Consider the following 24,507-nt stretch of genomic DNA (forward strand, 5'->3'; position numbering starts at 1 on the left):
TTTAATTTATTTTAAAAAGCAATTGGAAAATGATGGTACCTAAGCAGTGTGTCTAGCAAATTGAGCAGAAAGACCACGTTAGATTTCAATCTACATTGAATTAGGAACTAGAACCAACAGGAAGATGTTAATTTATTTATTTATTTAATTTTTTTTGTCAAAAGTCCTGGAAAGAGCTTTCTCGGTTAACAAACATTTAGTGTGATATTTTTAAAGTACTTCTACTGTAAAATTTGCCAGTTAGCTACCTGGATGCTTCTCTTCTCTCCTCATCAAACTTAATGGGGTAAGTCAATTCAAGCCCACATTTCAGAGAAAGTTTCTTGATCGAGTTTCAGGAGCAACATAATGAAGGAGACAAATTGAGAAAGCAAAGAGGAGGTGGTGGGTGAGATAACAATTGTCTGTCTTTTTTTTTTTTCTCTCTCTTCATCTTTATTAGGACAAGGGGAAAGGGAATCATGTGTCTATCCAGGCTCCCTTACGCACAGGCACAGTGATGAGACAGGGGAGTATTAGGAGAACCTGGGGTGTCACCTCCTCATCTCCAGAATCAAAGTCCTAGGTGTGCACATTCTTGTTAAGGCATCCAGTCTGCCTTTCTTTCTCTTTGGAATCCAAGGTTCCCTTGAGTCGTCTTTCTAGTGTGGCTAAAGCAGCCCCTCCGCCCCCCCCCCCCAACAAACCAAAACCTCTCTGCAAGGCTAATAGTGAATTTTGGGGAATAAAAGCCAATAGATGTTGGAAGGGAATAGGATCAAAGGAGCATCAGACGCAAGGTTAAACATCTCCATGGCTTACAGTTGGCCAGCAATCGGAAGTCCGCTCTGGGGGACAGCTAAGCCTCTATTCTGCATCACACAGGCGTACTCACAGGATCCGTGGCGAGGAGCCACCAATCTGTCCATCTCGTTCATCAAAGACCTCAGGGGCCCCTGATCCGGTGTGGACCGCTCGGAGTGCAGACCTTCCTGTAGAAGAGGAAGATAAGTGCTTTGAATTTGCAGTCGCTGATTTAAATATTGTGTGGGCAACTTGAGGCCAATCGTGTCAAGTCTCTTCTAAAACAAAACAAAAGATCCACCCCAACCACGGGGCCACAACAGGATAAGGACAAGATGCCATTCACCCAGTCTGTCATTTAAGGCAACATGTTACTAACTCTCAAACAGTAATTATAGGATGGCGTGTAGGCTGATGCCCAGGTAGTTCTGACTTTGGAATTAGTAACAAACAACTTTAGAGCAGTGATCATAATTAAACTAAATGAGAGAAGTGAAATAAATATTTAAACAAATGAAAAGATAAGGAATATGAAAAAAAGAAATAGATGCGGGAAAACGGCAAAATAAACTGAAAACATCTAAGTTTTTACGTTATAGCTGTTCTGAGGCTGAAGAGGACATGTGTGCTCCTGAAGAGACTCAAGGATGTACGAGGCTCTTCTAGTCCTCTGAGCCCACTGACAGCAGGAGAAACTGCTTTTCCCAGAGCAGAGCAAACCAACTGGCTGTCTGGTACCAAACGCTCAGCCCAGAAAACATACATAGAAGTAGTGTACTACAGACTGCGCAGGTTGTGTTTATGTATTTGGGCATACATGCACATGCACACACACACACACACACACTCACACACTCATACGCACAAGCAAATGCACACAAGTGTGACAGCAATTAATTTTTTTAAAGTCCACAAATTTGAAGGAAGGCAAAGAGGGGCGCGTGGTATGGTTTGGAGGGAGGAAAGGGAAGGGTGAATAATGCAATTATAATCTCAGAAACTAAAATAATTTAAAACGTGTGATATAAGGCATGAAAGTTTGCAACGCTACTAAATTCCTAGACAAAATAAACTCTCCAGATATCATAAAAGCAACCAGAGGTTTCAGGTACATGTATACATGTGAATGTGTACGTACAGTCATTACATATACAATAGGTATATATTAAGACATAATACATAAATTGAAACCAGAGATGGCTCAGTGGTTAAGAGCATGTGCTGCTCTTGCGGAGGGCATGGGTTCAGTTCCTAGCACCCCATAGCAGCTCACAACCACCTGTGACTCCAGCTCCAGGGGATCCAATTCCCTGTTCTTACCGCTGCAGACACCAGACATGCACGTGGTATGTGTCTATCCGTGAAGTCAAGACACTCATGCTGATAATAAATAAATAAATACATAAATCTAAAAACTTCAAACCTAATCATAAAATTATATATATACACACACACACACACACACACACACACACACACACTGTGTGAACAATATACTATGTATATATCTTGCACACAGGTCAATGAATTTTTTAGGAAGCACATTAGCACAACTGAGAATACGTTAAGGAACTTGAATATGTCTTTGAAGTTATCATGCAAACCCACTGAAAAGTCTTCCTATACATTATATATACTACATGCTGTAATATACTTTTTAATATACTGTACGACAAAATATACTATAATATATACACAGGTAATTATATATGTAAGAATGTATATGTGTGAAAATGTTTGGTTTATATAAAATTTTTGTCTCATTGCTGTAAATCAGCAATGCAATACTGTTTTCTAAGGACAATCTATGAAAGGTGCTGTATGTTCTAGCTTGTCAGCCAAGAGACGCTATGGACAGTTGATGGCCTCCGAGGCAGAGGGAGTCAGTTTCTTTGGGGGTGGCTCGAGTAGATCAGCTATGTTCCAATGGATACCCCACACCCCTCAAAAATATATGATTAGCACAAATTGGAGTTGATGGGTTATTACATTTAAAAAAGAATAAGATATTAATTTAACAAAACCTTTAGAATAATTATTTAGTTCATTTTTCTACGGCTTCTCAGTTCACACTGGTGCATCTTTTCTGGTCGAGTTAATAGAAATGGCAAATTCACAAAGAAATTAGAAAGAGCATCCTTGGAGGCTTAGTAATTATGAGAAAGGAACTATAGATTGAAAAGAAAATTAGACTGAGGAAATCATCCAAGTCCTGCTAACGTAGCGGAAAAGAGTCCCATGCAGATTCAAGAGGAGAGTCACAGCTCCAGGAGCCACAAGAAGATGGAGCGCTCACGGACTCCAGACAGTGGCCCTGCTGTGGTTTCAGTGTGAAATGCCTGGCCGCAGGCGCCCATCTTGGACGCCTTGGTTCTCAGCTAGGGTGGCTGTTTGGAGGAGTTGCGGAACCCGTAGGAGGCGGGCTTTGGGGAAGAAGTAGGTCAGTGGCGGCAGCGGACTGCGGTCCAGCCTGCGCCCATCCTACCCGCAACACTGAGCAAGGCCGTCCTCACCAGCCTCCCGACCTGCTGCCGTGCCTTTCCTGCCGTTTCTTGCGACGGTGGACTAGATTCCTCTGGAATTACAAGCCAAAATAAACCCAATTTCCTTTCAGTTGCTTCTGTTGGGGCATTTTCTCCCACGAATGCAAAAGAAACCAAGGCAGACAATATGAGGAGAGATATTTAAAAGTACAGAGGATGTCATCTCAGTTGTTTGTTATGTTTGCAACAACAACAACAAAAAAAACCCAGCTATATTCTAATAACATGAATATGCAAATGAAAACTAGTTTTTCTGAGATACATAAAAGTAAAAACTTAGTTTTTAATCTTTCAAATGTATGAAAAATACTGGACTGAAACGGACTCCTTCCATTATTTTTTTAAAAGCCTATCAAGGACAGGTTGCTTTAAAGCTTTGTTTTTATTATTTTCACTTGTGCGCAGGTCTGTATGTTGGCGTGTGATCTGACGGCAAGAGTGCAGGTGCCCACAGCAGCCAGATGTGTTGGATCCCCTTGGGCTGCAGCTACGGCTGGTTGTGAGCTGCCTGACCTGTGACGGCAACCCAAGTTGATTCCTGTGGAAAAGCAACAAGTGTTCCCAACTGCCACCAAGCCATCTCTCCAGCCTCTCCAGCTCAGCTTTTTAAGGTTAAGGCGATTGAGTCTACTCGCGTTCTATTTACATGGAGGAAAGAGAAAGATGGCAAGTTGGCAGATGGGGTGCTCCTCCGGCCTGGTCCTCTGACACCGGGGAGCCCCCACGGAAGGGCACTAATAGGCCATGCTAATTGAGGAATGTGGACCAAAAGGTTGGGAAATGCGCAAAGGAGGTATCCGAAAGCAGAACTTCTAAAATGTGTAAAAATGAAATTATAGTTAAAAAACTAACAGATGATTAAGAGCACAGATTGAAAGGAAAAGAGAAAAAAAAAAAACGATCAAAGTAAGACACAAGGCGGCCATAAAGAAGTGCATGCAGAGAAACAAGACAAGTTTATCTCTAATATAAGCCTCAGGAAAGAAAATTAAGAAGCAATAGTCAAGGGGAAATTTTTTCAAAATTAAATCGGGAAGAGATTTTTCACTTTGAACGTTACAGAGCACATGACCTGTCTGGTGGTGTAAATGAAGACAGGTCTGTCCAACGCATCCCAGGTTGTAGTTTTAAAAGACCAATGCTTGCCTACGTCTAAATGAAACATGACCGTCAGACAGAGCATATCCTCGTGACAATACGGAAGGCGTGACGTGAGTGCTGTGTATGTCAACACTGGTCAAAAGGAAACGTCTCCTTATGCATTAATGACAGACAAGATGAGGGTAAAAGAAAAACATGAGTAGATAAAAATGCATAGTTAGTAATTATAAAAAAATATAGCAGAAAAAACACATAATTTAACATCTCATAAAACATGTTGATAGTGAAAGGCACTAAAACCCACAATATTTGTATGGGAAAGGTTAGCATGCTTCCAGGGATAATGGCCACATTGGTGCTGGTCACTCAGTGACAGGGAGAGCCACACTCTGTACTGATGGGACACCTGAGCTTCCTTAAACATTAGCGCCAGTGGTTTACTGTTACCTTGCTGAGCTAACAGGTTTACACAGAGCATTGTACTAAGGGACAGATGTTGTTTCAGAAACACACGAACTACTAAAAGAGATTGCATCATAGAGGCCAGAGGATAACTCAACTAATGAAAACCATTGAGATTAAGCAAAATTAAGTCTCTGTAATAAAAGGTGAGGTGTCCTTTACCAAAAAAAAAAAAAAAAAAAGCCAAGGTCACATTATAAGTTAAATGTAAATGGTAAAAATATTTTCTAAATTCTCGTGGGGTGAAAGGGATTTATAATGGCAAATTATGGTGCAGGACAAAATGATAATAAAGCTTTGGTTTGCAGCAAACGGATGCTAAGGTGAGTCAGGGTTATATTTTTAAGCATAGCTAACAGGGAAAAGCATTTGAATTTAATGAGCTAAGTTTACTCCTTAAGAGGCCACAACAATAGCTGAACAGCCCCTAAGATGTTCAAGTGAAAAAAATAAAAACGTAGGAGTTAATGAAATAGTAAATAGCATTTTATCTAACACCTGTGCTAACCTTAGTAAAAATAAGTTGGAGGTTAAACAACTAAATCTGGCAATGAAGGACGTTATGGACAGAAGTAACAGGGATGGGTAGGGAGGGGCACTGAAGCTCTCACTACAGGTGAAGACGGGAGAAAATTCAGATTTTTACATTTAGAAAGACAGTCACAAATGCCACTGGCTCTCTGCAGTCACTCTCTATCTTCAACTCAGTTCTAACGTAAACACCTTTAATATATTTTCTGAAGATTTCTAGGATAGTTCTAGAACTCAGCCAAAGACAAGAGTGTGATTACATTGCTAGGTGACCTACTCTCAGAATGAGCTCCTTCTGGATGGGGACCAAGCCCTACCGTCCAGTGTCCATAGAGAGGAATGGGATGGATTTGATGAAAACAGTTTCTTCCCTGCATTTTAGAAATGCAAAAAAAAAAGTAATAATAAAAAGTACACATAATGGAGGCTCACAGATACAAATGAGTTGCTTGAGTCTTGCATTAATTTGGAGACATATTCTATAGTAATAGTCTGGCCTTGGGAATCCTAAACCAGGCTCTGTTTACTACAGTGTCTGCCTCATGCTGTGGGACCAGTAGTCTGTAAATCCTGGCAATCTAGGTGGACACTGAAGCAAACACCATGTCTCAATGGCTTACACCACAGTATTACTTTCTGCTTAACTTATGTATCTGATTGGGTCGTCATCAAAGCCGGTTCCTTAGAGACGCTGAGAGGTTTACCAAGTTCATGGAGATCTCATAATCCCATGTCTACATGCTCTGAATGTCCAACCTCATGTGTCACTAGGGAGGGTAAAGAAGAACCTAGAATATCACAGGGAAGTGTCATTTGTCACTTTGTGATAAGCACCATTCCCGTGGTAGCTGATTGGTCCATTTGTTGTGACCTCATCAGGCTGCAAGAAGGCAGGGGATGGTGGGATAAATACTGGGAAGAAGGAGAGCAGTGAGCCTGAGTCGCAAGTCCACAAAGCAAAGAAAACCCAGCTGCAGACTCGCCTGGGATGCTCTCCTTTCCCACAGAGCCTTCCTTCTTTCTAATGTATCCCTAGGAGCTGAGGTATTACCAGAACCCGTGCCTTTTTCTGTGTGGCTACAGTCAGAAGTAGCGGCAGATGACAACTTTCGGCAGCTTTGAGGGGTTCCTAGGGATCTGTTTTATTCCTGGGAAAGAAGAGGGCAGGCAGATCTCCAGTCCACCAAACCCTAACTTCCTGGTCAGAAAGTGTTCCACTTGATGTAAAAGTGTTCACCAAAGAGGGAAAAAAGACCGTTAGTAAACCCAGATCATTTCTTTTCTTTACTACATGAAAACGATTTTGTCTTAATTGGAAACAATTTGGGCCAGCAAGATGGCTCAGCAGGTAAAGGTATTTGCTGCCAAGCCTAAGGATCTGAGTTCAATCTCAGGGCCCCATGTGGTGGGAGGAGGGAACTGACCCCCATATGCTGTTCTCTTAACACACACACACACACACACACACACACACACACACACACACACACTCACGATAATAAAAACTATTTTTTAAATCTCATTCATTCAGAAAATGTATTTAAATATTCTTGTGGGATGCTTTCATCTAATTCTATATAATCAATACCAATGACAAAAAAAAACAACTACTCGATAATAAATATTAATAATAAAAAAATGATACTCAGAAACTAGTATGTAACTTTAATCTAAGATTGTACCAAACATAAAATATAGATCTTTTTTGGATGGAGAGCTCAAGTTTTAAGATTTTCCTTTGGTGAGGGAGCTCTGTTGGTAGAGTGCTTGCCTAGCACAGAGCACCCTCTGGGTCTGATTAGCAGCGCTGTACACACTCAGCATGCTGGCATAAACATGTAGTCCAGCCAGGAGTGGTGGCGCTCACCTTTAATCTCAGCACTCGGGAGGCAGAGGCAGGCCTGTGAGTTCGAGGCCAGCCTGGTCTACAAAGCAAGACTAGGATAGCCAAGGCTACACGGGGAAACCCTGTCTCCAAAACAAAACAAAACAAAACATACACACGCGCGCGCGCACACACACACACACACACACACACACACAGACAACATAAACCTGTAGTCCAAGTACATTGGATTTGGAAGCAAAAGGCTCCATCCAGGGCTATCCTCAGCTGCATGATGAGTTTGAGGTGAGCCTGGGCTACAGTAGACCTTGGTGGGGGAAGGCAGGGCAGATTTGTTTGCTTTAGAGAGAACTTCTCCCAAGTTGGAGCTTGCGCGCTATATACTTATAGCATAAGTATATTCAAGAATGTAATGAATTACTGTACTGCCATTAACATATTAATATAGTCAAAGCCATGCAAAGAACTCTAGTGATTCATTCTAAAGTAGAAAGGAGAGCAGGGAACAGAGGACTGGATTATAAAATAACACGTATTCGATAATCCATATGTGCAAAGCAGATCCATGGATTTATAGATACATATGTATAGAAATTGGCTAAGCAAAAAAGCTGTGGCAGTTTGGGTGGTTATATTCTGGGATTTTTTTTTTTTTTTTTTTTACTCTTTTCCCTTTGATTTTGATATCCTCTTCTTTTCCCCCCAAATGCCTCTATACATTGCATAAATGTAAATTTTATTTTGAAAAGATAGAAAAAAATGTCCTTTAAGAGTGAGTGGCTTTGGAGAACAAACTGTACATTTACTCAGAGAGCTCTGCAGTGCTGTCTTGGAGATTTGGGGTATGAGACAACAGCTATGTTTTCAGTAAGACTTAGGTATTTTTTTTAAGTATCAAGTGGACAGATATACACGCTCATGTGTATACACACACACACACACACACAGGCACGCATGCACACACGCACGCATGCACACACTACTCACTTTCAGGTTTGGGGAATAGTTTTCAAATTCTAAAGTCCTGTCTCACATTACAGGTGGGTTGAAGCTATTTTTCCTAACACCTTATTGATAGCCTTTTCTTGTGATCAAGAAGCCAAATATATGATCTCCAGTTCTAAATAACTTGGTGACACTCATCTGCCTCTGTGTGAGGAGGGAACTGATGTCCATCCTGGGGATCTGTGACCTCAGGAAAGGCTCTGAGAGAGATGGGTCACAGACCTAGCTCGTCACAAGTTAGGATCTCTTCTGTGTCCTTCCTGGGCCTTTGTGGGTACCACATTGACCTCTCTTTTCTCTCAGATTCTCCTGATGTTTCCGCTTTTTTGTTATTTTCATTTTTAGGCCAAGGAGGGTTTTGTTTTGTTTGTTTTGTTTTGTTTTGTTTTGTATCAACAGCATCTTTGTCTGGGGAAAAGGTTCCTGGTGGTAGAAGCCTTTGCTGTGGAAGTTTGAGGACCAGAGTTCAGAATGCACCAGAACACCTGACAGGCTTGAAGGCCCAGATGCCCTGGGCAAGCTGGCCGGTTAGCCTAGCTGTATTGGTGAGCTCCGGTTCCAGCAAGAGGCCCCACTTTAATAAATAAAAGTGGAGACAAGACAGAGGGAGGAAGCCACCAATATCAATCTCTGGCCTCCATACATATGTACACACCCATGCCTGCAAACTGCAGGTACATGTGTGCCCACACACGTGTGAAACTGCATACCTACATACACCACATACACAAGCAAAAATAGAAAACAATAATGCCTTTAGTGGGTTCCCTGGGGGACTATATTTCTAGCAGAAGTGGTCCCAGAATAATAGAAGGTAAGGGTGCCCCACCCCTTCTCTGTACAGTCTTCCTGCCTCTCCCTACCCCACCCCCCATGCCAGAACCCCATAAAAGCCTGGGGCTTCTCAGGGTGAAGATGAACAAACACAGTGTTCTACTTCCCAGCATGGAAGGAAGAAGAAGGAGGAGGAGGAGGAGGAGGAGGAGGAGGAGGAGAAAACTAGGATGCTCTGGGTGTCAATGCATCTGGCCAAAGGATGCTGAAAAGAAACATGTAACTTATTCCTGGTCTATTGTTTCTCAGATCTCTCTGTGACAGGTTTTCCTTTAGCAGCCTCCTTCTATGCTTTTCCACTGCCCCTCCCTTGACGCAGAGGACGCTCCAGGAAAGCCCCAAACACATTCATTTTTTAAAAAGAGAAACCTTGAGCTGCTTTGGCAACAGAGCATCATCACTTCACGAGAGTACAGGCCAGGGGGTCATTTGTGGTCTGCCTGCTCACAGGGGTAATTTTCTGACATTGCACAGAGCCCACTGCAGAGGAGACAGAGCTGACACCAAGGGATCGGTGCCATCCGAACATTTGGTTTCTAGTCTCCCAAGTCCTCTTTGTTTTTGATCGTGACATTTCTTCATGCTCAGATTCATACATGATGTAACATTCTCTGTTGATGTTCTGAAATGTGTTTTTGAGTTATTTTGGCTTAGTGCAAAATAAGAATGGAACTCTCGGCTTTTCTTGCTGAAATGTTACTCGTGCCATCCTCTCACACTCACCCCATCCGTCTCCTTGCCTTTCTCCCGTGTATATTTCTAAAGCTTGAAACCCAAACCCAAGCCTGATATTTAATAGACCCTAGCCAGTTTTGCTGGATACAGGGCAGATGAGCAGCCTCTCTGGGGAGTATGTGGGCCTTTATGGTGGAGGGGGTGTCTGCCCTTAGTGGAGTTCCTTACAGCCTAATTGTTGAGAAGTGTTGCCAGTTCAGCAGCACGGAAATCCTACTTCTTGCTTCAGCTGAAAAGGTGCTCATGAAGGTAGCCGGGTTATTTTGGCAATTCGCCTTAGTTTGAAAATCCAATTTGAGAGCTTCATTAAAGGGCACTAATTTAGCGTCTTCCGGGAATACGTGTTTAAAGGAGCTTGTCAACAGTCTTAGATGTTTGCCAGTGTGTAGGTGAGCTCAACTCCCTGAGCTAGGGTTACCTGGTTACAGGCATGCACCTCCATTTCAAACAGGATGCCAGCAAACACTCAAGGGCCCTGAGACCAGGAGTAACAGCACCCCCTGTTCCCCCACGCCATCTTTAAAGTGAGGATATTACTGCCACCATGACCTTCTCACCCAGAGGGCCAAAATGGAAAATATTGTTCTAGAGAATTCAAGATCTCTTAATATGTCAGGCCAAAGGCCTGAGCTGTTAGGAGCCATTTCAGGCCATTTAAGGAAATGTGCACACCTGAATGCCTGCAATACTAGCACTGCTCACTACCTGTCTAACAAACCCCCAAGAGGGTGTTCCAGTCCCACGCACAGACACAAATTTTTAAAAACTGGATAGTTGAATATCAATTAACACATGGCCTCAAATAAACTTGAGCCTTCTCTGGCCACTGATCTGTTGGCAAAAATGTTAGAAAAGATGGAAAATGAAATCCAGTATTAATGTTTTAATTCCAAGTGTGCTTCTTATTTTCAAACAGAGCTTAAAAGTCCACAAGAGATGGTACGCTAAACCTCATCATGCAGTTTGTCCATATATTGTTAAGATTTAGAAACTTTTTTTTTGTCAGAGTAAGTGCTAGAGTTGTTTTGTTTCAGCTAAAAATTGTCCCAGAATCCCCTTCTGCTTTTGAAAGGCTGTCATTCCCACTCTGTTGATAGAATTGGATTCTGTTTTGGGGGTGAGTGGGAATGTGTGTGTATATATGTCAAGGGCGGGGCAGGGTGTGGGGCGTGTCTAGAAGAGAAACCTACACTGACCACACACACAACCTAAAGAATGATGGCAGGAGAAGAAACTTAGTGCTTTATTCTTAGGATGGCATTTAGTTTGAAGAACAGGGATGTGATTAGAAACATTTTAATTGTTTTCTGTTACATTCCAAAGGGTTGGAAACACTTACTAATATATTTTGGGAGGCTTTAGGATCCTTTTGCCTGAAACTTTATGCTGTGTATTCACCCTGCCAATAGAAGTGGAAACCCAGGGGGAGAATAATTAATTAATCAAGGGCAAGCCCAGCCTTCTACTCTATGGCACGTGCGCGAACACACACACACACACACACACACACACACTTAAAGATCTATAATCTATACGCAAATCACTCTTCTAAACACCACAGAAGCCATATGTAAGCCTGTTTTGTTTGGGGGGGTGTTGTTTTCAAGTCTACCATTAAAGGTCGGTGTCACTAAATAGAAGTTAAAAATTGGGGATATTTTGTGGCATGGTTTGTGGTAGTTATATATTTGTTGTCTGTTCGTGGGGTTACTAATCACCGCCAGTAAGAGTTAGGTTTCTTTCCTCAGTGTATTGAGGTACTGCAGCAGATCCATGGTTAATTCACTGTCTGCATTTCACAAGCTCGGGTGTTGGATATTGTCAAAATGCGCTTTGGCAATTCCACACAGCAGTGCACAACTATAATTTTGTTACCCATTAATAACAACCCAGCCAAGAAGCCCAGAATCGAAGCCTTGTTCTCAGCTGGGGGTAGGAAGCCAGAATGGACTAACTTGGCTGGTGACCTATACTGTCAGGGAAATAGGATATATAGTCGCTTGGGCATGGGCGGTATTCCGGAAATTTATTCTCTCTCTTCACTATACTTTCCTCCTTTTGGTAGTGTGCCGTTAGACAATGAAAAAAAAATGAATTGCAGATAATAAAAATAGTACGCGTCTCCAAAACAAATGGGTAAATCAGCGCTTTTATTTCTTCAGGTGTCAACTCTTCTTCCTGCCCCAGCCCTACCCCTCTGAGCTCTGCAGTGCTAGGTTTCTCTCAGTCAGTGCACCAGCGCCCAGCGGGGCGGGCAGCAGTGATCTGGGCGGTCTTGCATCCAGAGGACTAGCCTCGCTGAGCAGCTGGACTTGTGGTCTCTCTCAGCTCCAGAGCCTGGGCATCTAAGCTCAAGCTGAAAATCATTTCGCGGGTTGGGTGAGGTGCTGCTGCCCTGGGCTGTTCTCTGCTCTCTGCTCTTGGCCAGGAGAGTGAGCGCGGGGTACAAGAGCTCCAGAAGCTCTGGCCAAGAATCCCTTAGGACTGGAGGTGGTACCCCAGCGAGGTAGGCAAGGGCTGGGCGCTGGGGCGCGCCCGATGGCTGGGAGGGAGAGACAGGGTGGCGGGGCCAGGGCAGCGCGCCAGTTTCCTCTCTGATTAATGATGCTCGCGCTGCCGCGCGCGTGGCTCATGCGCTTTGTCTCCAGCCCAGGGGTGGCAAGAGCAGTGGGGATAGCAGCGCCTGGCGCCGGTTGCGCTCAAACCTCGGCACAGCGGCCAGGCATCTCCAGGCGTCCCCGTAGGGCCACCTACCTTCGCGAAGGGGTCGGGAACACGAGTCTAGGGCTAGAGCCATTGAGGGGCCATGTGCAGTGCTTTTGGTGCCCGGCGGGACAAGTCCTGGGCTGGAGGGAGGAGCTGGGCGCCGCCTGGGAGCCGCGCCAGCAGCGTGGGAGGGCATGGTCGGGCGGGGCGGTCAGGGGGACTCATAGAGGCTGTTGACTCCGGTGGGACTGCGAGAGTGACCGGCAGGTGGACGCGTTCACTCAGCCAGAGAGAGATCCAGCGAGAGAAAGAGAAAGAGAGGGCGAGGAGGAGAGGAGAGGAGAGGAGAGGAGAGGAGAGAGAGAGAGAGAGAGAGAGAGAGAGAGAGAGAGAGAGAGAGAGAGAGAGAGAGAGAGAGAGAGAGAGAGAGAGAACTCAGTGGGCAGAGAGAGGGAGAGAGGTAGGGACAGGGACAGCCAGCCCCGCGCACTCGCTCCCTGCAGTCACCTCCTCCCACCCGACCCGGGAAGTGGCCGGAGCGCAAAGTAGCAGAGACTCTGCGGGCTCCGATGACAGGAGCCTGATCCCGCATTGCTGGTGGGAACGCAGGACGCGGAGGGGCGGACAGCAGAGCGACAGGAGACAGTAGCTACTCCAGATTGAGGAGCGGACCAAAGCCAGGACAGTCCTCCCCCCCCCCACCCCCATCTTTTCCTGGAGCAGACAGACAGACTGACAGACTGGAGCTCAGCAGCTTGGGGTGGCATACAAGCTCTCTAGCAGTGACGACCTCCAAGCATCGAGCAGCAACAGTCTGACAGCTACAGCCACGCCATCCCCACCAGAGCAGTGCTGGGCAGTGAGAAGACCCCTGCCTCCAAGCTAACTGAGGGCTCCTTTGGCTAGCAGTTAAATAAATCGACCAAACAACAAAGGCAAGCGACAAACCAAATTGACCCAACCAAAGCATTCACTGAGAAACAATAATTTTTCACAAAAACCCCAAACGAAATCCAGTCACTCAAGGCATCGGGACGCTGGGTAACTCCACTGTTCCTTCAGGTAATGAGCCAAGTCTCGGGACATGAACATCTCATGCCTTTTGTGTCTCACTGTTGGGCTTTCTGCCTTTACTGCCCCCTCCCCTTTTCTTTCTACCATCTATCTGAGCTTTCCCTTTGACCTGTTCGTCTCTCTGTGTTGTTTGTTATCTTGTTTCTATGTCTTGCCGCAGCTAAAGGCATTGGTGGACTTCCCTTAACCCAAATCTGGCAGAAACTGAAATCTGGGAAGGGAATTGAAAGGGAACTTGCTTTCTGTAACAGAAGTTCTCAGTAATTTTATTGGGGGGTTTTGTGGTGCCAAGTTTGGAAATTCTCTTAATTCAGTTGAAAAAGATTGTAGAGACAATGGAAAGTTGTCACTGTCTTCTATCACCACAGAGGTCCTGGGTCTCAGGAGGTTGGAGGAAGGAGGAAGGAGTAATAATATTTCTGTTTTATTTTTAAAATCTTGAAGTCATTTTCATGGCAGGCTCTGATTTAATGTTAGATGTCTCAAGTGATAAATATGGTAATGGGACTGGATTTGAAGCGGGCAAGTATTTTGAAAAGTTTATTGGGAGGAGAAATTGTGTGGCTTGGTATTTATGTCAGGGATGTGTTAAGTTCAAAACTTGATCACCCTTCTATAGACACAGAATGTTACCAGAGAGTAAGTTTAAAAGGAAAAGCAAAAAGTTATGGGTGGTGGAATGGGAGGCATAAGGCAAAGGCTGCTGGAAATGGTCTCCCTAAGGATGGCTTACAGATGGAGACCATCATTTTACTGTCTGACTTCTTAAACCATGCAGCTTCTGCAAGCAAGAATGACAGTCCCTAAAAACTGAAAGGAATCTTTTTTTTTTTTTCGAAATTTTCTCCAATGCAGAATGAATCCAAACTGTTCCCACCCCTTTCTCATCTGCCTTGGAGATCAAATGTACAGCCACTGCTTTAAGTAAGGAGTGAAGTCCAGATGACAGGAAGGCATTCGTTTTTGTTTTTGTTTTTGTTTTTTTCTGTTATTTTTTTTTTTTAATTCTGTAAAAGTCAGAAAGCCTTTGATACACACTTCAGGACAAGTAGACAGACCATCTGCTTTCTTCTCCAGGACTATGTTACCATAGGGCTTGGGTGTCTGAGTAGCATTTTAGCTAATTCATTTTCACGAAAGACAGTCATTTGGAAGGCTCTTCGGGCTCTGGTTATACTTCCTTCAAACGGCAGAGTGATCTTAACGTGGGGCTGCCCATGAAAGACCCGGCCCTCGGGGGGTTATGTAGCCCTTCAAGGTACGTATCTGTTTACGTCTGAGTCACAGTTTCCTTTGTCCTCATCTTCTTTTGCTTTTTAACCGCTTTGACTGACAGGTTGTTTTTATATTTCTAGAGAATAAAAATGTAGATGCCCTTTGTTAAAAAAAAGAGATAACACTTTGTTTTCATTACAAAAGATTGGGAAAAGACCGTCTCTTGCTGCCTGGGCTTGTGTGTGCTATCATGATTTGGTTTCAATGTAATTTTAAAAGCATTGCCTTGGACCATCATGCTATCTGCGTCAGTTTATCCTCTCAGGGTGTGATTTATGTCATCAGAATGATACAGTAACTAGTCCTCTTGGTGAATGCTTATTTAATGGTACTTTGGGTCCGGCATATTTACGGGAACTTACACGGCTCTGAGGGATGCCTTTAGGTTTCTTGTGACTTACTTATCTCACTACATAGTGATTTCTTTTTGCTGGTGATGATTCAATACAGACCTAGACGAGTAAGTGTGTGAGTGTGTGTGTGTGTGTGTATGTGTGTGTGTGTGTGTGTGAGAGAGAGAGAGAGAGAGAGAGAGAGAGAGAGAGAGAGAGAGAGAGAGAGAGATTAGATTTACAAATTGCCAATCTCCCAGTGACTGCTGGTCACAGGTCCCAGTTGAGTGTGGTTACCTTGAGAACTGTAGCGGCCGCCCTGTTAGAGCATGCTGCACTAGAGAGTTCTTTGCAGTCCGTTTTTTCATGCTGCTTAGTGAAGGAGTGGGAACCTCACTCTGCACTGAAAGAAGCATGAGAAAAGACCGAGCCCCGTGAGGCTGCACAGACTGCAGAGCGGAGGGCAAAGGAAAGGTAAAGCAGGCTACCAAGATAATCCTGTGAACTGGGTCCTTCAATCTTATCAAAGAGAATCAATTGGTTCGGGTGGGAGAATTCTCTCTGAATAGCTGGTTAGGTGTTCCTTACGTAGCTTCACCGGTTCTTAGAAAGAAGACTCAGTAATTTGAGTTCCTTAAAACTTGAAGGAGACGGTAACTGGGGACTTCCTGCGTGTCTACTATTTTTAATATAGGCGGTAAGAATGTTGGGTAATGAGTGCAGACATAATTTCAGATTCCTGATTCATTGCTCTGCCGTGGCAGATGGGTTGGACCTTATGAAACATTGTGGTATTCAAAGAGCTACCATCTCTTCAGATGTGGTGGTAACATAGGAATTGTTTGATTTTTTATGTCACAAATGTGAAACTTTGCTCCGGTACTGTGACAACTAAGGGAGGCAGGAAATTTTGGATGGACTTGATGGAACATTGGGGTTATTTCCTCCTTTTAACTTTGGGGTAAACATTCCATGATTATCTCTCTAAAGACTGCATATTTTAAAATGTCTCAGAGGTAGCATCACTCATCTTTAGAATGCTATCCTCGGGGGAGGGGGGGTGGGGGGGAGAGGGGGGGAGGCGAAGTGGATTCACAGAATAGCATGTAAGATAGGAAAAGCCAAAGCTGTCTGTCCGCATTGCTGGCACCGCCACCAATGTGGCAATGTTCGATCAAAAAGGTGTCTTGTTCATTTTCATTTTGGCAGCATGCAATCATCAGGCCACTCTTTTGTCGTCCCCCCCCCCACCCCCACCCGCAAAGTGAAGCTCATTAGACAAAACACTTAAGTGGTTTCAAAATTAATACACATAAGAATGTGATCAGTTTATATGGAATGGGGAGCTAAGTCATACTATTTTGTATTGATGCCTCTACAAAAACTTAAAAGGTCAATATGAATGTGACCGAGCTGATAATAAAATAAACAACTAAGAACAATACTTTGCATGGAGACGCTGCAGACTTTTGTTTGTTTTTTGTTCATTTGATCTCCAACATGGTATCTCCAGAGGAGAACCACCCACAGTGCCTATTACTGTCTCCCTCATGGCCCTGCCTTTTGCATCAGCGCACCAGTGCCTTTCTTGAGCTTTTCCAGTCCGAGGGCACTCGCATCTGAATTCAAAGTGCAGTTTTGTCTCTGGGCAAGCTAGTGATAAGCTACATGGGCAGAGCTTGGAATGAGTCAGCTTCTGAAGATACAAAGTAGCCAATAGCCAGGCATGCATAGGATGGATACTTCTTTTAGGATGAGCAGATAGTCCACAGGGCTGGACTGTGAAATTTAACTATTTGTTCATCAGTCAGTTTAATTTGATTTCTGACCTGGGACAAGAATGGGCAAGAGTGGGGCACCTAAAAGTGTGGTTGACACATGGAAAGCCATTTCTTCATGGGTAAGTACTGGCATCTTTTGAACTGAGCTGTGCATTTAGGAAGCCGTAGTCTCCTGATCACAGAAGGACCTGGCTTCCATGGCAGTGCATCTGGTCGCCCGGGAAGTCTCCAACATCCCTTAAGGCAGTGATGTTGTATTTGTAAAAACATCCACTTCTTCCCTTAAGAGGAAGAATCTTTGCATTATAAGATATGCTTAATATCTTAATAGCTTCCATATTTCTGTGGTTTTTACTTTTTTGTATTGTTCACTCCAATACTTCATATTAAGTATGAAAAACACATTTTAAACACTGTTATAGGTATATGCTAAAGGACCGTGGAATGCAAAAATAGAGAGAGGCAAAACAAACAAGCTTAGCCTATGCGTGACTGAACTTATTTGTATTTTTGCTTTTTAGTTATAAGTAGTTTCTTTTAAGATGTCTGTATGGTAAGTTTTTAAAATTTGAATTTTTTCAATTCTCGCTCTGGTCTTAAATTAATTTGGATCATGTTGGATTATCATTGGCAATAGATACTGAAGTCTAAATTATGTATATTTACATCGCAGACATCTCATGTCTGTAAAGATCCAATATGAACTGAGATATGATATAAATCACCATGTACTTACTAAACTATAAAGAATAAATTCCTTAAGTGTCAAGTTCATGCAACAACTTTTAATGTTGACAAGATTGTCATGTTACGGTCTCCCGATCCCCGTCTGTCTGAAGATGCTTTCTTAACATATCCAATGCCTTCATAGCATCTTGAGTCTGTCATTGCTGGGGCATATCTGTGTGATGGGCAAAAAATAAGAATGGAAGCAAGGCGAAAAGTGAATTGAAATAATTGCACAAAACAATGAAAGAGTTAATGAAAAACATAGGTGTCGACTTAGCTACATGGTATTGGCTTTCTGTATTCAGACTGGGTTCAGACTGGGTCCTTAGCTTCATGGTATGCTTCTTCTTCTTCTTCTTCTTCTTCTTCTTCTTCTTCTTCTTCTTCTTCTTCTTCTTCTTCTTCTTCTTCTTCCTCTTCTTCTTCTTTTCTTAGCTGCCAGCATAGATCCCAGTACTGCCAGGTGGAGAGAATGTTAACCACCATTGTCTGTGGTCACAATACATTGATGCTTTAAATTCCATCTCTGTCCTTTTCATATGAAAATCTCTCCTAGCAGTGTTTATAACCACAACTTAATTCATATGACAATCTTACAAGGTGTTTATGCTCTGTATAATCAAAACAGGGATCAAATGGCCACTGCAACTTATTGAAATGCTGATCATTTAGTCTAGGAATGTCTCATTCAAGGCATATATTCATAACTGTTCCCCAGTCGTAAATTCACATCACATTTAAAAATATTACCATTACTTCTTTTACTTAACAACAGATAATCATTAGCTTTTTCTCCAGGAGAGGTAAGACACAAAATCTCTCTTTTATAAACTAGCCTCTAGCACATTTTCAATTTTCCTATGACTTCAAGATGACACATGCAATTCTTAAATTTAAAAAAAAAATGGGGATGATATTCAAATTATTGCAGTTGTGCTAATGTTAAAGTCAATAACTCCTTAAGTGAGGTTCGTTTAAAGGTGACAACATGCAAAATTTAGTGCTGCTTTAAAGAGAGGAGTCCAGACTTTTAAGAACAACAGTGACATCATTTTAAATTTCAAATATTTTGGCAAGGGCTATGCTTTGAGGCAGAAACACATAATCTATGGACATATCAAAGCATCTGTTTGTAGCCGTGTCCTAGAGACCAGTTCACAAAGCTGATCTACCTAAACGAGTCTGGATTGATTTGCTCATTGTCTCCATCACCCATTTTAGTGTTAGAGTTCTTAATAATCTCCATTCTTTCATTTATAGGTCACTGGTTGCTTGCTTATTGTACACCAAATACAGCCGATAGACGCAAAAATCATAACCTGAGAACAAGCCAGGAAGGTGGGGTGCTGATGCTTAGGAGAGTCCATTCGTATTGCCTAAATAACAACCCTCACTTTAGAACATCCCAGCATGTGCAGTCTGTCAATGAAGAGGAGGAGGATAAGTTCATTCATCCTGGCATTTTGATTAAGACGACATTAAGAATCACCATAAGGGAGGGGCTTGAGAGATGGCTCAGTGGTTAGGAGCACTTGCTGTTCTTGCAAAGGATCTGAAATCTGTTCCCAGTAACCACATGGTGGCTCACAACCGTCCTTAGACACACACATGGTGCACACACAGGCACACAGGCAAATATTCATAAGCACAAGATAAATGAATTTAACAGCAATTTAAAATTATGTAAAAAGGAATCAACATGCATGAGGTAAAACTTCTCAGTTTCTCTGAAGTACAGTGTGGGGCATCAATTTCTAAAAGATTTCGTTTCTCCCCGTTTAAATAAATTGTACTTTCACAAGTATTTTAGGTGGCCCAGAGACCATCCATGCACTCAGCATTTCAAGTTGCTTTCAAGAAACTTCCTCAATGTTACATCAGTTTAGAAAAATCTAAATACAGACCACCAAATTTAAAGGAGGGACAGGCTAGCGCCTTGGCACTCAGGGGTCTTTACTCTTTATTTTTTTTTTCTTTACTTACCTATAATAAGCTCAATGGGAAAACTAAAAACTGTCAAATGATTTTCATGTTTCTAAAAGCACAGACAAAATTCTCACACGACGTTCTAGCATTTAATTTGTAGGAAAACACAACGAATGATGTTTTGTGGGCTGGTGTTCTGTCTGTAGCTCCATGTAACTTAAGTGGGAATCCCAGCCCTGCTGTGATGACTTAATGACATCATCACTGAAAAGAAAACAAGCAAATCCACCTGCGCAGTAGAATGAAAATCTCTGCAGCACTTGCGTTAGCTAAGCACTGTGTCTCGGAAACAATTGGCTGACTGAGGGTTAAGCAAGTTAGTAGTTGAAAATGGCGCACTTTTGTTTGTTTGTTTGTTTGTTTGTTTATCAGAAAATGAGTCTATACATTTTATCATCAGCTCATGACTCCTTAAGCCAATATGGTACAAAGACAAAATCGATGTTGCGTCCTCCAAAATGAATTGTGAAAATTCTGCAGGAGAATGGCTGAGCTAACACACGTACGTTTGCGTTGTTTCATGTGTTTATGCTTTATTTATTATACATTTACTTAACGGCGCTGCAGTTGGCAGAGTTTTAGGAGACAAGAAACTCCACAGCAAAGAGTTGATCTAGTGTTTTTTTTTTTTCTGGGTAGGGGGAGTTACTCATTCCCTGGCCTTTTAAAATTTGCTCTTAACACATTTCATTTGTAAAGACTGACATCCTTTTCAATCCTGAGACATCCAGGGAACATCCAGTCATGCTGTGTTGATTGAGCTGCAGGGGAAGGCTGAAGAAACCTGCTCGCCCCAGAACACCATGTGTACTGTAAGGAAGTGCATGTTTAGTCTCACAATTGTTGCTTTCTCCTAGAACTATAAATAACTTCCATTGAGGAGTTCTTTTCAGCATCAGGAAGTCGGAAACTAGACACCGTGTGCCAGTCCGTGTGTCACAGAAGTGTCAGGCTCAGTGAGATGAGTCAGCCAGTGAAGGTCTCTGCTCTAAGACGGACGACCTGAGTTCAGTCCCTGGGACCCACACGTGGAAGGAAAGAAGTGACTCCTGCAAGTTAGCTTCTGAAGGCCGCTCATACACAGTGGCGTGCGAACACACACGTATACAACACACTGAAAATCAAAATTGAAACATATCTTTAAAAAAACGATACATCTTCTAGGGCATCAATATAATTATCCTTCTACAATTTTTCGGGGGGCGGGGGTGTTTCAAGACAGGGTCTCTCTGTGTAGCCTTGACTGTCCTGGACTCACTTTGTAGACTAGGCTGCCCTCGAACTCACAGCGATCCACCTGCCTCTGCCTCCCAGGTGCTGGGATTAAAGGCACGAGCCACCACACCCAGCGTCTACAAATCTGTGTGGTCAAATGCAATGTAGGAAGTTAGAAGCAAAAATATTTTGACTTAAGTGGAGTTTGGGATTGAAACAGAAGTTAGAGCCAGTGCAGAGGATGTGTGCACCAGTAGCCTGGGACCTCGTGTGACAAGGGCACGGAACAGCTGTGTGAGATGAAGGACCGTCCTTGCGGCTGCCCTCAGATTCGGTGAACAGAACATGCGTTTCAGTCGGAGGTTCAGGAGATGGAGCCTGCCTTCCACAGTTCCAAATCTCAGTTCTCTGCCTTCTGACGCCCAGAACTACAGAGCTGACCACCTGAGCTACCATTTGGTCTAGATGCCAGACGTCCTCCCTGAGTTAAGTGACTAGCTATGGGACCCTAGCTTAGGAGTAACCCGGTGAAGTAGCTAGCACCCCAGTTCTAACAATCTACTATCTACTAGTTATGTGACTAACGACTTAGTAAATTGCTTACTCCTTCTGATCCCCACTTAGAAAGTAGAATGACACTTGCAGTCCGGGATTAGAGCTCACTAATGTGGAGTGTAATCCATGACCATCAAGTCTTCATCCTTTCATATAGACACGTTAGACAGATTAATTTCATCGCATAAATGAAACACGATTCTCTTATTTATTTCATTTCATTTATTTTTTTTTATATGTATGCCTGCAAGTATGTCTGCGCCACACGCATGCCCAGTGCCTGCAGAGGTCAGAAGAAGACATGTCACACCCCCTGGAAGGCACGTCACACGCACCCATGAGTGCCTCCACATGGTACTGGAAACCAGAGTTGTTCCCAGCCCCTCTGGGGGGAGCAACCAGTGATCTTGATCTAACACAACTCCTTTTAAGAAAAAAAATAGTTTAAAAGAAAGTTAGGGTTCAGTACCTTTCCATTAAGAGTGAACACAATTTCTTTTCTTTTTCTTTTTTCTTTTTTTGTTTTTTGTTTTTGTTTTTTGTTTTTTGTTTTTTGTTGTTGTTGTTTTCTTTTACATTTTTGGTTTTTCAGACAGGGTCTTGCTATGTATCACAAGCTACCCTAGAACCTATAACTCTCATGACTTCCAGAGGCTGGGGTTGTAAACATTGCCACCATACCCAGGAGCTAAACATGAATGAAGCCAATGTTAGTGCTTAAAATTAATGAGCAGCTTAATCAAACACCTAGATAGTGACTAAATCTCAGGGGAGCTGACTGTGAAGAGAGCACAGAACTGCATATGGCCCCGTCTTCTAGAAGCTCCTAAGGGAAAGGCATTGTACTTGGGTAGTTTTGACCATCGAAAATGCACGGCCTAATTTTCAAATCTCTGAACAGGTGGTGATTGGAATGGCTCCATGAAGAAATAAATTTGCTGTCAACTCTAGGTAGGGGGAGCCAGTCAACAGAGTCCAGGTGGCATGGGAGATTAAAAAAACAAACAAACAAACAAACAATTCTCTAGTCTACAACAACAGATTAGAGTTTGGGGGTTTCTGAGCTGCTCCCTGACTCCAGCTCCCTGTCTCCCACACTCTGTTTGGACGGAGCAGCTGAGCTGGCCTCTGATCCAGAAGCATCTGCAGATAATTTTGCTCAGTGAGTCAGCACTGTGCCTTCGAATATGGCCGGAGGAGGAAGGCCGGCCGCTGCTATCATGATGAGGGTCCCCACTTACTTCCCCTACCAGGAAACAGGGAACCACAGCGGCACTCGGTACAGAAGAGTGTGGGCCGCGCACAGCAGTAGCGGCATCTGACAAGTGCATTGTATTTTCTATTGCAATTTGAATATCTTACATTTTTTTCTGGGGAGATAACCCCATCAATTATCCAATGAAAATCCTCAGAAGCCCGAGGGTGTGTTTACAACCCTTTCCTATTACAAGATTTGCTGAGAAACAAACAAAAGAATTGCAAGGGCGCATAGATGCATACAAATACAAAGCGCGTGTGTTAAAACCAACAAAATACACTTACTGACTCCCTTACATATTTCTCCCAGTCTTCAGCAATTTCAGGCTAGTAATAGTGATTATATATGGTAGGTTTTTAAACCAAAGGTTATTGAATTAAGATGGACTCTTGTTATTATTGATTGCAGCTCGTATTCAGGGTTCCAATCGGTCCTACATGAAGTTTTAATTGCATTTCCTCCGTAGACTCTCAGCCTGAGCAGAGCTGACTGCTGTCTTTCTGAAAAAGAACAAAGAGAAGCCCTTAACTATAACACTGTAACTGCGCTAGAGGCTCTTCTTTTGCCTTTTCAAACAAGTTTCTTTTCCCATTTCAGAGAGCAGGGAGGAATTCTGTGGCAATCACAAGGCTCCTCCCACCACGTCAGCCTGCATAAACCCACTGAGTACCTGCTTGGAAGTTACAGCTTAGACTCAGTTAGCAAAGTGTTGGGAGGTGGCGAGGCGAAAGCAAGCACCGCAGTTCTGAGTTCTTGGCTCAGGGTGTTGGAGACATCTGGCCTTTCCCGGAGGTGCGATTATGAAGGGATTAAGTCTGGCTTGCGAAGGAAGGGTCAACCCCAAGGACTGGGCAAGTGGGCAGCCAAGTAGCAGAAGGCAGGCTCAGAGATAGAGAGCAGAGAGCTCTAGCCCACCAGGGCTTCCTCAGGCAAGACCACTTTTCCTAAACTACAGAGTAAGTTGGCATCTTCCTGTCTCTTGGGAAGACAATAGCGTCAGTCTGTCTTCAATGCCAAGGGATGCAATCCTCCCCCAGCCACTGATAACTGGCTTACTCCTGGCTGTAAGGGCGATCTTGAGATTGATAAATACATAGATGACAGATAGTTACACACATGATAGGCAGATGGTTACATAGTTACATGGATACATCGATATATAGACTAGAGATACAAATGATCTCATATTTATAAATAATTGATTATATATAATAAAACATATATAAATGAGACTATGCCAAATTAAACTGTAGGCTTTTCTAAAGAGACACTAGAAAATGGATCCATTAAAAATTGTCTAACTGTTCTCAGTAGAGAACAGGCAGATGCCTGTGGTTAAAAGGATGGAGTTAGATTCCATACGATAGGGAACCCTTAGTTCCTAGAGAAAGGTCTAACCTGTGGTTGCCTGCCAAGCACAGCAGTTGAATCAGATAACTGCACTGTGTTTTGTACTAAAATGTGTATATCGAACATTCCTTCTTTTGGTTTTGTGTGTGCACACATGAGGATGCTGGCCAGGCTGGGACCTGCCAGTCTATCTAACCAGCACTGTGGTTACAGGTACACGCCAAGGCGCCCAGCTTTTTGCTGGCATCTGAGGGCCTCATACCTCACCTCACAAAGGTCCTCGTGCTTATGCAGCAAGTACTTTACCAGCTGATCCCCTTGCCCAACTACCCCTGACCCCTGACCCCTGACCCCTGACCTTCTTCCTTCCTTTTTATTCAAATGCAGTTCTTTCCATCCATTGATA

At 43.2% G+C, this 24,507-nt stretch overlaps 1 protein-coding gene across 5 annotated transcripts in view; it reads left to right on the top strand.

The window, feature by feature from the left end:
- Positions 1 to 12,045: 12,045 nt before the first annotated feature.
- Positions 12,046 to 24,507, top strand: part of ARPP21 (cAMP regulated phosphoprotein 21) — a 167,912-nt gene continuing 155,450 nt past the window's right edge. The window contains exon 1 of one of the 5 annotated variants that reach the window (XM_084753523.1): positions 12,046 to 12,346. The gene's annotated coding sequence lies outside the window, so the exon portion shown is untranslated. Of the gene's footprint in view, positions 12,347 to 12,801; positions 13,609 to 14,223; positions 14,879 to 15,215; positions 15,702 to 16,357; positions 17,128 to 24,507 lie in introns of those variants that run through there. The other 4 variants (XM_084753522.1, XM_084753525.1, XM_084753528.1 and 1 more) reach the window with 4 other exon arrangements.

Source organism: Acomys minous, assembly GCF_964271855.1.
Source record: "Acomys minous genome assembly, chromosome: 13".
Lineage (NCBI taxonomy): Eukaryota > Metazoa > Chordata > Mammalia > Rodentia > Muridae > Acomys > Acomys minous.